This window comes from Centrocercus urophasianus, unplaced genomic scaffold (genome assembly GCF_019232065.1).
Source record: "Centrocercus urophasianus isolate 14NV4802_14NV808 unplaced genomic scaffold, USGS_Curo_1.0 seq_32, whole genome shotgun sequence".
Lineage (NCBI taxonomy): Eukaryota > Metazoa > Chordata > Aves > Galliformes > Phasianidae > Centrocercus > Centrocercus urophasianus.
In genome coordinates, this window is record NW_024884889.1 from 5988097 (window position 1) to 6000011 (window position 11915).

General features: G+C 36.1%; 1 long non-coding RNA gene across 1 annotated transcript; it reads right to left on the bottom strand.

Moving 5' to 3' along the window:
• Positions 1-3038: 3038 nt before the first annotated feature.
• Positions 3039-9581, bottom strand: LOC122166227. Its single transcript, XR_006170733.1, has 6 exons — positions 9464-9581; positions 6037-6136; positions 4936-5015; positions 4509-4728; positions 3917-4012; positions 3039-3151 (listed from the first exon to the last, which is right to left on the bottom strand). It is a non-coding gene; the product is annotated as an uncharacterized LOC122166227 (long non-coding RNA).
• Between the last annotated feature and the right edge of the window lie 2334 nt (positions 9582-11915).

Here is an 11915-nt window from a genome sequence, read left to right on the forward strand (position 1 = left end):
AGGAAAGCCTCCTCACAGTATTTTCAATAACACATTAGTGGGTATATAAATAGATACGTACATTTCATAATTGCCTTCATATATTCGTATAGGAAAAGCAAAAACTGCTGCTGGAAATAACGAGCTCTTAAGAAAAATACTTTCACACTGAGCATTTTTACCATAACCATTCATTTTAAATTGGAAGCAATCTGTATTAACTTGGTGTTCTATTTATTTATTTATTTATTTATCATCATCTTTAGATTTTGGTATCGTGAACTGAATGAAGAAATAAGCTCCATTTTAATCTAGACACTACAAAACCTCTGCCACATTCACACTTGCACAGTGAAAGTACAGATATTGCATGCATTCTGACCATCTGGATCCTAGGGCTGTGTTTACATACGTATCGATGTGGGACAGCAGTCCTAAAAATGGGCTAAAAGGAAAGCAGGGTTTTGTGCTTAGAAACTCAAACTGAGAGACACCCACAAGGAGCAATAACCAAGAGATTGCTAAATGATGGGTTTATGTCTGAAAAATCTGACAATGAAATATAACAGCTGTGTGTAAGATATAGGAACACGTCACTCAGCATTAATCCCCCATTGCAAAGCACATCTCAGTGTGTCAGGCATGGGCTTATGGAGCTTGCCTGAATAGAGACATATTTAATTACTTTCTGAAAAGATACCAAAGAGAATGATAGAATTGCAGAGAAACCTCGAAGACCTGAAGAACTTCAGAAACTAATTCTTTCATAAAGTCAACAGTTTATTCATACATTTGCCATTTGTAACTTTAAACACGTTTTAAAGCTGACTTTCCTTTGAAGTGATAGCCTTATTTTTATTTTTACTTTCTGAGGCAATCTGTGCACAAGTATAAAAAACTTTTAACTCGAAGCGTCAAACATAAACAAATTGCCTTTATTTTGTTTTGTTATTGATTAAAAATATGGAACATCTTAAATTGAGGCAGTACTGACTTCTGCAAAAAAGAGAGAATATTTCCTGGGGGATTAGTAGTTTACATGTAACCGTAGGCTTACTTTGAGTGATATACCTACCGTGAAGGATGAGATGAATGCTAAAATATCTCCATTTACATACGCACTCTGTGAACAAAGTGACTTTAGCCTCGCTGCAGAGCACCCAAATGCAATTTTCTGTTTGATTTAAACAGAAATTCCTGTATTTGAGGAAAACTTAAGGGGAGAAAGACTAGCTTCTCTCTAAAATCTAAGGCAGTAAAGCCAAATATCTCCAGGCCATATCAGTGGAGTTCAATATTTGATCAGGTGATTAATACCAGAAAAAGCCACTGTGTTATAGAAAGGAAAAAAAATCTGCTGATAATCTTCCTAAACAACAGAACAAGTGGCTTGCCAAGAGCAAAGAAGCCTGGGGCACAAGCAAAATAACATTCAAGATTTCATACCTGGATTCTAGGTCCTAACAGCAGATGGTCTTCCGTGATGTTCTTACTTAATGTCACCAAAATATTAAGAGCTTTCAAAGTGTTCTCTTTGGAAACATTAAAAATACTAACAATTTATTTGCATTTCATAGTGAATTTTTTCAAACATCATTAAGAAATTGATTAAAATGCAGCTTAATTTGGCTGTGAGTCAGATTATATGGAGAGAAACAATAGTTCACTCTTCTTTCTTTTCCAACTGTGGAAAGAGCAGTACAGTGAGATAAGCAAAGTGACAGGAACAGGCTCTTGGCTCTAGTCCATATGTATGGGGTGAAAACAGCCTGAGCTATTGGCCTGGTAATTATTTAGAGTAGGGTGCAGCAAGGAGGCAGATTGTAGATTTTTAATCTTTCATATTACAGTCTGGGGCAGCAATGTAACAGTTCTGTGCTTGGGGCAAAGCTACAGTTGAATAAAAAGCCAACAAAGTCCAACTGCCCTGTGTATAACAGATTGGCCAAGCTCTTAGTGCAGATTTACACCATGGGCTATAACAGTGAAGACTGAACTGTAATGCTGTTCGTTAGTTTAAAATCACAACTTTCTTAGATGTAAGCCTGCTAAAATACACATTTTCAATGTGAAAAACAAATGCAGGTTTAATCAAGGACAATTAGATGAGCTGCAAAATTGTAATAGGCTAGAATGTGGTTTTCATCTTTAGACACCTGGCTACAGAATCAGTCATATTCTTTTTCTGCTTTTGAGAATCTTGCCATTTGTCTTTTTGCAATAACCCAATTTCAAAAGAGAAGTAGAGCTAACTTCCCTTTCAGAACCATCTTATGATTAGCCAGTAGAAAAATGGCTATTTTTCCATGGAAAAAGAAAAAGAGAGAGAGTTAAAATTTGTGTTATTATTTGGCAAACAAAACAGGGAAGCTCACGGCAAGAGCCATGAGGAGATTACCTAGATCTCTCCCATCTCAGTTTCTAGACTAAAGGTCACTGCTGCTCTTGGAGTTTCCTTGAATTAGTGGAGTTTTAGGAAAACCTCACTGCAAACTTGGAAGTCTAGAATATTTCCAGTCTCTAGAAAGCAGGAACTTGCAGTCAGGTTCTTGTCATTAGCAATTCCTATGGGAAAACCAAAATGCTCAAAACAAAACAAAACAAAACAAAAACTTCAAAAAAAAAACAAACCAACAATCCCAAGAAACCCTACAGGCTGAACTTCCTCACTCATTAAGTGGTATCTACAATTGGGTTTTGTTACCACCATCTGAGCATGGCTATTTGAGTCAGTGGAATTTTATGTCACCACATTTTTATCTTTTCATTATTTTTTTGTAAGTGGGGGAAGGGATGGCTATTTTATATTGTGATCAGTTATATCCTTTCTGGATATACTGATATATCCTTTTTGGATATGCTGACTTCTTTTTAAAAGACATTCCTCATTTCTTAAACTTTTTCATGTCATTTATGCTTACATTGACTTAGAACAAGTATTTCCATGCTTCAACACACCGTCCAGATAAAGTCCAAATCTCCCATTCCGCATATGCATCCCACTAGTCAAATATTCTACAAAACACTACTGGTACCACAAGATACCTTGAGTGAGCTTATATACTTCGGTTTTTCTTTCTCTTTTCTTTTTTCCACTCTCTGCGGCGACTTCCACTGAAAGCTTCTGAGAGCGTTTTCTTTAATATGATGTTGCTGTCTCTTCCTGCAGCATCTGAAATATCAAACAAATATATTACATTTCATGTTTTAGCAATATTACTTTCATTACCCAAACCCCACAGTTTCCACCTGTTCCTGACAATTTATTTCCTGCATTTACTTTATTGACAATCCTGTCATTTCTTCTCTTAACTCGCTTCTTGCACAGACCCAAATCCAGATGGCAATCCTGTGCATTTCTAGCATTCTCTTTTGTCATCTTTGTCATGATTTCTAATGAAGGCCAAACTTCTATAAGAAATGAGAAAATGGGACAAATTATATCTAAGCCCTGTTAGCAGCTGCTACTATTCAAGAAGACAGCTGTAAAAGGAGCAGAATCAACTAGAAGTAGATGGAGACTGTGGACTGAAGGAGCAACCGATTTATTTCTCAGTATTTACCTCTGAAGATTTTTGTCTTTTTCCTTTTTTCTCTTTCCCATGGAAACTTCTGCCCTTCTCTACAAACTTGCAAGCCTACATTCTATTTCTGTTCTTATCCTCCACTTCTTTCATACAGTAAGTTCATTTCTCTACTGTATTTATTACCATCGGGTTTTATGCCTTGTCTCTGGGTACACAGATTTATTTCTGCCATGATAAAAACTGCCCCACTTGTTCTAAGATTATCTGTCAGTCCTGAATTGTTAGAGCAATATTTCTACTCTCATATTTTATCACGTTCCCACACGAATTATCTGTAGTCTTCAGAACCAATCGCCTATGAGATCTATCTCGGGACACCCAACATTAAATGTTACCAAAGAATAGCACACCTTTGGCATGTACTACGTTCAGGAATCTGGTGTCTTCTCCCTCTATTTCTGGAGTTGTTTCCTTACTAGCTGATATTGTTTTTTATTTTATGTAACCTGAAAGAAAAAAAAAAAAAAAAGTCATGGAAATTTTTGTTATTAAAGCACTCCTTCACATGGCTGTAAAAATTCCTGCTTATATGAGGGTTTTTTTACTGCTTGAGCAATAGGGACAACGAGCTAAGATCAGAGATTTCTCTCAGCAACTACTGTTCTGTCTTACCACAAAGCTCTGGCATCCTGTCCTACAGATAGTGAATGTCCTTAGCTCCCGGAAAAGTGACACTTCATTCTCATCCTGGCTAAGATATCCAAATGCTTTTTTTTTCAGCCCCCCACTCCCCGCAATCCCCTCCCACTGACCCTTGACAGTCTTTCCCTTTATTTAGGCTGTTGACTGTTAGATCCTGTCAGTCTTTAATCATAGACAGGATTTCTATTTACTGTCTTATGAACTACGACTAAACTTGACAAAGATTTTTGTCAGAATCTGGCAGGCTCTGCAACAAAAAATATTGCAAACTGCAACCAGAATAAACATCCAAGTCCTTACCTGAAAGATATAAACCAGCCCACCCACTCCTACTGTTTGACAGTTTCATCTTTGATTTCAGCATGTATGATGTCTGCCAGTAGTACTTGGGATGTCATCTTGGGTGACTTTCATTTGTAAGCTGATGATTCCCCCTCTGCAGGATGATCCGTTCCACAGCAGGTTAGCTGGCCACTTGAGATGTCCACTGACAGGTTACTCCAACAGATGTCCCACTTCCCTGGGAAAAGTCCAACAAATTCTTTTTGTGCTAGACCTCAACCAATCATCCCATATTACATTCCAGCACATTAAACCATGAACTGCTGTTAAATGAAGCTATAAATTAGAAATAATTTATAATTTTCTGGTCAGACATATAAGATACAAAAGAGAGAAAATATCAGCAAGGGCCATGTGAAAAGGAATCCAAGTGTGATATATTTACCAGCCAAAAAAGGGCCTTGATACTGTGTACTTGCAGAATGTCATTCAAAACTGACCCTTGAAGAGATGCCTCAAAGAAACCTGCAATAAAAATGAAAATCCTTATTTTTCTATATGGTAAAAGATCTGGAATAATTTATTTCAGAAGACTGGGACAGCTGGATGATTCTGGCACCTTCTTAGACGCATAAAGATTCTGGAACTTAATTGGTATCCCTTTTTCTATTACAGTGGTTATTTCTGTAAGTTAATAAATAAATAAGTAGAAATTCCTCTTTTTGCTAGTGCTATGATTTCTGTACTGTGTATATTCCCAACCACCTTTAATGAATATACTTGGCTGTTGGCAGCTCTATGTATATACTGTTGAGCTGGATCTGTGGTTTATCGTTCTTTTTTCCTGGTTATAATTTGAATGCCCGTGAGTACATGTTCTCGTTCTCTCACATGTGCACGTTTTCACTCTTAGAGTCCAAGGAGAAACTGCTCTGTGACTGCAATTCATTTGCATGTGTTTTAAAATAATAGAAATAAAATAAAATCACAGAAACTCTATGTTTCAAGTTATGATGGGATCAGAGCTTGGATTCTCAGCTGGCTGATTTAAACAAGCTCAGCAATAAGAGGCTACTTATTCTTACTTATATATTTACTTATTCAGTAAGACTGAAAGGGCTTTTTTTTGCAGATTTGAGGAGGAGCAGAAGGTCTCACTACTCTGTTCTTCAGTTACACTGAATAAGAGACCATGCCAGTGTGCCACTTCTAGCCCTACTTGGCAGAAGGCACCATCAAAGTGTGACACGAACATAGAGACAGAATACAGCTGTACAAACATGTGCCAAAGTTTTCTTTGACACTCAGTTGCCTGTCTTTAAAAATTTGGCATCATAAATATTAATGAAGCACCTGCTTTCTGATGTAGAAAACCTATCTTGTAACTGAAACCCCATAGACAACAGCACGATTTTGCTGCAGTTGCAGCAGTTTACCTAGAAATAATATTAGCTTTCCATTCTGTAATCTTCTAGTCAAACATAATTTTGTCAATGTTGAGGTTCAAATGGCAGTATCTCTCCTAGATACATGAAGATTTCCTCACCTACATAACCTCTTGTTCTTTGCCTGCTCTGGCACAGCTCTGGTGGTGCAGTTGTCCGGTGTCAGAAAAGTCTGCAGTGTTGTCCCTTCCACTGCCTCTCCTGTAAAAACAGGGAAATAAATTCATGATATTTTGGTTAATATAAAGATTACAATCATTTGATTAAAATTATAATTATTTTGTGAGCACAGCAATGAAAATGGGAATTAGCATAATGAAAAGTAGCATAACAGATTAAAATAACAACAACAATAAAAACTGTACATGTAAAGAGACAGAGAATAAAAGTGGTTTAAAATGGAAGTCAAATAAAACGTAATTGAGTTTCAGGAAGTCTGAATGTGATAAGAAGGATTTTTTGCATTGAAACGTGTTTCCATTTAGCAGTCAGCATCCATAATTGCAAATGGCCATTTAAGTTCAGCTTAGGAAAAGATTCACATTCCTAATTTAAAATTAGCTAAAATATGCTGAGAGCTTTCAGATTGCAATTTGGTCCTCAGAATTGGCTGAAAAAAAATAATTGGCAAGGGTTTCTTGATTTTTCAGAGATGTGTTTAGATACAGAGAATGCCTTTGTAAGATGTCAGCCACTGGCAAATGATGTGATAAACTCCAGGAAAGGACCTATGTTAACTAAAGAACTTTTAGAGCACTGATGAAAGTGCTAACAGTGAATGTAAACAAGTTATGTATATCTTTGCTAAAGGCTCTTTTCATTTCTGATTACTTTCTCCATTTTGTTCTCGACAGAAAAAAAACCTCCGTATTTATTTGATATGAAGCATAATTGGTTTATAGTACAAGGCTATAAAATCCTTATATATATATATATATATATGTAAAAGGAATTGAAAAGCTACATTTTTGCTGTCTAAAAGAAACACTGCATTCACACTTTTCTGTAAAACATGCCAGCAGCAGCAAGGCACAGTAAGATTTCATATATGCCCTCCTGCCCTGCAGAAGATTTGTCAGGAAGAAGAACGTTAACGTCCTTCTTCCTCATGTATAAAATCATTGTAACTTTTATAATTGACTGATGTAATACCTGACAAAACAGATAAAATTGACTTCCCAGAGAACACTGGATGAGAAAGAAGTATTACCTTGACAGTGGAAAAAAAACATACGTAGGAAAATTTTCTTGTTGGAAAAGATGAAGAATCTCAACTTCTGCTATGTATGCCAATGTGTGTGGTCCACTTAGAGAACACACTTCTGGATGTCATCAGATACATGACGTGAATTTCATTTTATTTTTTTAATTAAAAAATGTACAGAATTGTTGTTTAAGCAAATGCATTAATCAAGATGAAAGTTACTGCTTAAAACCTGGGATATGCTTACAGAGATGCCTAACCTGACAAACGAATTTGTGAAGACATAAACAGTAAAGATTTTTTTTCAGATTTTATTAAAATATGAACACTGGTAAAATAGGAATTAAAAACCAAATTCACCAGAAAGATTGGAATTTGTGAAGTTCATCAACTACAATAAGCAGTCAGCAGTGGAGTAAATGGATATCCCTATCTACATCAAAAAATAATGAGGTATTGGTCTCCCTACTGCAAAAGCTTATCGTTGTTATCATAGCTACCATAGTATTACAACACTGTTACAGTTATAGAAATATCACCACAGTGTAGAGAACTCCTAAACCCAGAGCTCTTAGAAATTTGATTTTTATGGCACTTGGCAGAATAAAAGAGGAAGTATTACATAACAGATGCCAATCCTTTTCAACGTGTGCTAAAATGTGCTAATGACATAACTGAGCAAAGGAAGAAGGATGCCACACAGCTGATTTTAATGGTATTTTAGGCTTGAAACTAATTGGAAAAGAAAAGTTAAAGGAAAAAAAAAAAAAAAAAGACAACATTGTAACGAAAGTAACTGTGATGTGTGGAATATCTGGAGTGTAGAATCTGATCAAATGCAGAATTCCAGAGATATAAATGTGTTAGCTCTGTAGTGAAAATGTGCATTTCTTCTAATTTTAATTTTTAATTTTTTTTAAGCCCTTCCTTCAGCTAAAGACAAATCAATGTTGCAAGTATGTAATCGTTTAATGAGAATCACAGAATCACGGAATGGCCCAGGTTGGAAGGGACCTCAAGGATCATGAAGCTCCAAACCCCTGCCACAGGCAGGGCCACCAACCTCCACATTTAATACTAGACTGGAATGAGTAAAGAAAACCAGTTATTCTTAGCAGTCTGTAGGGTTGTATTGATTGGTTTGCAATGCCACAACCACACCTAAAGTAAAATTTGTCTTACAAAAACTTGTAGGGCTCATTAGTGTACAGTAATCTAGTTACCTAATACCCTGAAAGCCACTTAAACCACATCAAAAGTTAGTTTTTAAGTTGTTAAAGTGGTTGTTTTATAATTGCCCATTGTATGGGTGTTTTTATATTGAGAATGCTTATTTTATAAATGTTTATAATAGCATGAATACCTTTCTGCCAACAGCTACCAAGATTATAGACCACCAGAGCTGATGGCAAGGTAGATCCCTGAAAGCTTAAAAAACAAGCAAACAAACAAAACACAGTGTGAAGAAATATACAGAAAAAAACAAGTCAAACAGCACTGAAGGCTTTGTTTTCAGGTTGGCTGGTTTTTTTTTAAGCCTCTGGAAAAGAAGCACTACTACTCTATAAGCAATTTTTATAAATTCCATTCCAATGAACACAAGACTGGAGGGTTAAGTAGGAAATTGCTTGTATGTCTTCACACCAAATATAACCTCAGCACATAAAAATTAAACTATGCAAATCACACTGAAGACAACCTGATCTTAGGGTATGATTCAGTATAGATAGCTAAATATAATGCACTCCTGAATTAACACATCTGTGTTTTTTCAGTTAGGATCTTCCTTTTTTTTTTTTTAGTAAAGTTGTTCTGAATAAAATATAAATTCCATAGCATATAGTTTATGCTAGAACTTCATTTTAAGTCAAAATTAATATCAGTTTTTCTACTTAAGAAGAAAGTTATTATTTAAGTTCTTTCTGTATAATTATTTATTTATATGTACGCATACACAAAAGTATCATTCCAGCCCTTCAAACAAATGAAAAAGTAGTTTTTCATGACTAAGTCAACCCGTTAATTTGTTCTCAGCATTCAGCCATACAGTTCAATTCCTCCCTTGTTTCTTACGTTTTCAGAACACGATTCTCAGCTTTCAGTCAGATCCCATATTTATTCATTGAGTTTTGTGGTATTTGATATGTCAGTTATTTTTTTCTCACAACAAAATGAAAAAAAAAAAAAAAGCAATTCTTAACTTATTTCATCTTTTCCCTCTTGGCAGAATTATACACCGCATAGTTCGAAGTCTTCACAATAATTATCATTCACATAAATTTATCATTTAACTTCTAGATACTTGAGAAGTAAACTCTTCATACCTTCATTTTACCAGCTTCCAAACCTTGACTCTTTCAGACTGCTTCAGGGAACATCACATTTAGAATGGTGAATCTGGGGATATTTTCTTCTTCTTCCCTAAGGTTCCTGGAGTCTTCGGTGAAGACTCAACCCTAATAAAAATAATTCCAGAGCTATTTACCAGTGCTTTTTGGGTGTGAGTATGGGAAAGACATGTGTTGCTCCCTGCCCCAATAAGGTTAGGTGATATTTCTGCTCAAAAAAAGCCTTGTAAGAACTCAACTGTAAAGCAAATCATATTGCCTTACATACCCTCCACAGGGATGGCAATTATTCTCAAATTGGATCTCCGTCTGTATTTTAAACTCCTTCAGTTTTGTCGTATAACTTCTTAATTATATCCTTGGAGATAGGGAGTGTGTTTTACACCAAAGTCATATTGTCTTCAGCTCCTGCTCAAAAACTAACTTTTCATGTGATGCTTCTCTTGCACGCTCCCAAATACTGATTTTTTTTTATAACGCTTTCTTTTTTCCACTTCCTCAGCTGACCTCTGTATGTAGAACTGCTGTGAAAACCATCTCTCTTCACAGCAGTCATTGCTCAGGGGAGAAACATTTGTTTTACGACCATTTTCCTAGCAAAACCAGAGAGCTTATTTCTGTGGCTGAGAGTTTGCACTAGCATCTAGGCTTCATCACAGATGATTCCACATTTAACTACAAACATACACTAATCCCAGCTACTTTGGTCAATTAGGTGAGAGTTCTAGAGCATTGCCTTCTAAATCCGTCACCCAGCCACAATGAATGTCTATTTGAAGCTGGCAGGATTGCCACCTTCAGCTATCAGTTCAGCTGTTCCATTCAATCTTGCTCATTTCCATGAAGGGCCTTAAAGTATTGTACAAATCCATGATCCACACCAGTCTTAATTCAGCCTAAGTGCAAGCAGGTTTCTCCTATAGATCCCTAGTGCATAGAAACGTAGTCTTTAAATCTTGTAGATTTTAGAAAAGTCATATTCTAATTTGCTCACAATATTCTAAAATCACTTATTACTAGCTCACTTAATTTTGATTAAGTCTTGAATGTAAAAATAAGTTTGCTTTCTGTTGCTTTAGTTTGACTCCAGAGCAGCAAATGCGAAAATATACAGCCTTAATATATAGCTCTTTTTACCTGGGCAATTAAACAAAATTTGTAAAGCACGTATCAGTGTAAATCTGACCAGTGTAAATATCTGACTAGATATTTTACAGGAGTAAAGCCTGCACTCATTTAGAAAATTCATTGTTAAAACAGATCCATGTAATGAAACAACTTGTGCTGCTGTTCATCTCCTGCTACTGACACAGCGGTGAATGGTAAAATAATCTCAGTTAAACACAGGGAGAGAATACAATATTGATGTTCATCCTGAAATCAATGGAAATCTTGTCAGAAATGAAATTATTAACAACAGCAATGCGAGACTGGAAGTAATGGAAATGTGCCTTTATCTTTATCCATGTAGTGTCCTGTTCAATAATCAGTATTGTGTCCTATTCTTGTTTTAAAGTTGCTGTGGTTGGTTTATCATCTGGGCATCTTCAGATGGCAGTATAGCTATTTTCTTACCAGTCTATTGTTCAAGTTACTTAACTGAGGACTGGCTATAGGGCAGGTCATTATCATATGAACACCTTCAATGAGAGTTTCGACCATTCTCCAGCCCATTTGAATTATATAGTGCATTTAAATCAACAGAAAGTCTGAGGAGACTTTCATTTAGACTAACTCTTAAGACAAATTTATATACTACATCCAGGCATAGGCCACCAACACAGGAAGGATGTGGAGCTGTTCAAACAGTTCCAGAGGAGGACCACAAAGATGGTCAGGGAGCTTTTCCTCTATGAGGAAAGTTTAAGGGAGTTGGGCTTGTTCAGTCTGGAGAAAAAAAGACTCCAAGGGGAACACAATTGCACACTTCAAGTATTTGAAAAGAGCTTTTAGGCAGGAGTAGGATGAAATTTTTGCATGATCTAATAGTGATAGGACAAGTGGCTTTAAACTAAAAGAAGGGAAATTTAAGCTAGATGTTGGGAAAAATTCTTTACTCAGAGGGTGATGAAGCACTGGAACAGGTTGCCCAGAGATATCGTGAAGTTCAAGGCCAGGTTGGATGGGGCACTGGGAAGAACCTGATTTAGTGGTTGGCAACCAACCCACAGTAGGGGGATTGGAATTCAGTGATCTTTAAGGTTTCTTCTGACCTAAGCTATTCTACGATCCTATGATTCCGGACACAGAACAAATTAAGTTTATAAATATATAACGTTAATTTAAACTACTGAAACTCTTCCTCTTATCACCAAAAGAAAATTTTGTCCTTTAATTTTAAGACATGGGAATGGTTTTTATCCAAGCCAGCACTGCATGTACATATAGCTATGTCTGCAATGAAAAGTGCACCTTCCCCTGGGCACAG